This window comes from Mesoplodon densirostris, unplaced genomic scaffold (genome assembly GCF_025265405.1).
Source record: "Mesoplodon densirostris isolate mMesDen1 unplaced genomic scaffold, mMesDen1 primary haplotype scaffold_37, whole genome shotgun sequence".
In the NCBI taxonomy this organism is placed as follows: domain Eukaryota; kingdom Metazoa; phylum Chordata; class Mammalia; order Artiodactyla; family Ziphiidae; genus Mesoplodon; species Mesoplodon densirostris.
The window spans coordinates 9,933,779-9,937,186 of record NW_026778196.1 but is presented as its reverse complement, the minus strand read 5'-3'; positions in this window follow the sequence as shown (position 1 = coordinate 9,937,186).

The following is a 3,408-nucleotide window of genomic DNA, read 5'->3' as shown; positions in this document are numbered from 1 at the left end:
ACCATGTCCACTGTCATCACAATAATCTATGAAACTTGTAAGACCAATGCTCCATGCCCCTGTCATAACAATGCTCCATGACCTAGTCATCACAATGCTCCATGACCCCTGTCATCACAATACTCCATGTACATTTTCAGCCCAATGCTCCATGACACTTGTCATCACAATGATCCATGCACTTGTCATCCCAATGTTCCATGACGCTTGTAATCACAGTGCTCCATGACATCTGTCATCACAGTGCTCCATGCCTTTGTCAGCAAAATGCTACATGACCTTGTCATTACAATGCTCTATGCGCATGTCATCACAATACTCCATTACCATTGTCATCACAATCCTCCAGGAACCTTGGGATCACATTGCTTCAGGCCCTTGTCATCAAAATGCTCCATGCTCCTTGAAATCAAAATGATCCATGACCTCTGTCATCACAATGCTCCAAACCCTTGTGATCAAAATGTTCAATAACACTTGTCCTCACAACACTCCATGATGCCTGTCATCACAATACTCCATGCCCTTTTCATCACAATGCTCCATGAACGTTGTCATCACAATTCTCCATACACTTGTCATCAAAATGCTCCCTGACACTTGTCGTCAGAATGCTCCTTGAACTGTGTCACGAAAAGGCTCCATGCCATTTTCATCACAAATCCACATGCCTTTTTCATCCCAGTGCTCCATGCCATTGTCATCAAAATACTCCACAAGCTTGTCATCAGAATGCTCCATGACGCTTGTCATCACAATTCTCCGTGCACTTGTCAGCAAAATGCTCCCTGACCCTTATCATCACAATGTTCCAAGCCATTGTCATCACAATGCTCCATTACCTTTGTCATCAGAATCCTCCATGACACTTGGCATCACAATGCTCCATGCCATTGTGATCACAATGGGCCATTACATATGTCATCACAATGCTCCCTGACACCTCTCTTCACAATACTGCATAACCTGGTCATCACAATGCTCCATGCCCTTGTCATCACAATGTGCCATTCCAACTCTCATCACAATAATCCATGAAACTTATTAGACCAATGCTCCTTGCCCTTGTTATCACAATGTTCCAAGACCCCTGTAATCAGAATGCTCCATGCCCCTTTTCATCAGAATGCTCCATGAGACATGTCATCAGAAGGCTCCATGGATTTCTCATCACAATGCTCCATGACCTTTGTCATCACAATGCTCCAAGACCTATGTAATCACAATGCTTCATGCCCCTGTCATCGCAATGGACCATGGCATTTGGCATCACAATGCTCCATGCCATTGTCTTTGAAATTGACCATGACATATGTCATCACAATGCCCCCTTACACCTGTTTTCACAATACTCCTTGCCCTTGTCATCACAATGCTCCATGCCCTTGTCATCACAATGCACCATGTCCAATGTCATCACAATAATGTATTAAACTTCTCAGACCAATGCTCCATGCCCCTGTCATCACAATGTTCCATGCCCTTATCATCACAATGCTCCATGACCCTTGTCATCACAATGCTCCGTGACTCCAGTCATCACAATGCTTCATAACGTTTGTCATCACAACGGTCCATGCCTGCGTCATCGCAAGGCTCTGTGACATTTGTAACCACAATGCTCCATGAACATTTCATCACAATTCTCCGTGACCCTTGTCATCACAATGCTCCATGCCTTTTTCAGAACAATGCTCCATGACCCTTGTCATCACAATGTGCCATGTGCTTTTCATCACAATGATCCACAACCTTGTCATCGCTATGCTCCATAAACCTTGTAATCACAATGCTCCATGCATTTCTCATCCAAATGCTCTCTCACATGAGATATCACAATGTTCCATCACTTGTCATCACAATCCACCCTCACCCCTGTTATCACAATGTTCCATGACACCTGTCATCATAATGCTACATCCCCTTATCAGCACAATATTACATGACCCCTGACATCACAATGTTCCATAACCCCTGTCATCAAAATGCTCCATGACCATTTTCATCCCAAAGCTCTATGACCCCTGGCATCACAATGTTCTATAACCCCTGTCATCAAAATATTACATTACACTTTTCATCAAATTGCTTCATGACCCTGTCATCAAAATGCTCCCTGCCCTTCTCATCACAATGCACCACACACTTGTCATCAAAATGCTCCATGACCATGGTCATCACTAAGCTCCATGACCCTTGGCATCACAATGCTCCATGCCATGGACATCACAATGCTCCATGAACCCTCTCATCATATTGCTCCATGCACATGTCATCACAAAGCTCCATGACACTTGTCATCACAATGCTCGATGCCCTTCTCATCACAATGTTCCATGTCCTTGTCATTACAATCCTCCATCACCCATGTATCACAGTGTACCGTGCCCTTGTCATCACAATGCGCCATGCCCACTGTCATCACAATAAGCCATGAAACATTTCAGACCAATGCTCAATGCACTTCTCATCACAATGCTCCATTACCACTGTCAACAAGGCTCCATGACCCCTGCCATCACAATGTTCCACGGCCTTGTGATCACAAGACTAAATGACCATTGTCATCACAATGCTCCATGCCCTTGTCATCACAGAGCTCCATGATGCATGTCATCAGAATGTTCCATGGCCTTCTCCACACAATGCTCCATGCCCTTGTCATCACAATGCTCCAAGACACTCGTAATCACAATGCTTCATGCCCCTTTTCATCAGAAGGCTCCATGATATTTGTCATCACAAGTCTCCATGGTCAACTCATCACAATGCTCCAAGACCTTGTCATCACCATGCTCCATTCCCTTGTCATCACCATGCTCCATGACTCCTGTCATCACAATACTCCATGAATATTTTCAGCCCAATGCTCCATGACCTTCTCATCACAATGCTCCATGACCAATATCATCACAATGCTCCATGACCACTGTCATCACAACACTCCATGACACCTGACAACACAATGATCCGGGACTCTTGTCATCACAATGCTCCAAGACCCCTGTAATCACAATGCTCCATGACCCCTGTCATCACAATACTCCATGAACATTTTCAGCCCAATGCTCCATGACCCTTGTCATCACAATGATCCATGCCCTTGTCATCCCAATGTTCCATGACCCCTGTATTCACAGTGCTCCATGACGCTTGTCATCACAGTGCTCCATGACACCTGTCATCACAATGCTCCATGCCTTTGTCAGCAAAATGCTACATGACCTTGTCATTACAATGCTCTATGCGATTGTCATCACAATACTCGATTACCATTGTCATCACAATCCTCCATGAACCTTGGGATCACATTGCTTCATGCCCTTGTCATCACAATGCTCCATGCTCCTTGAAATCAAAATGATCCATGACCTCTGTCATCACAATGCTCCAAACCCTTGTGATCAC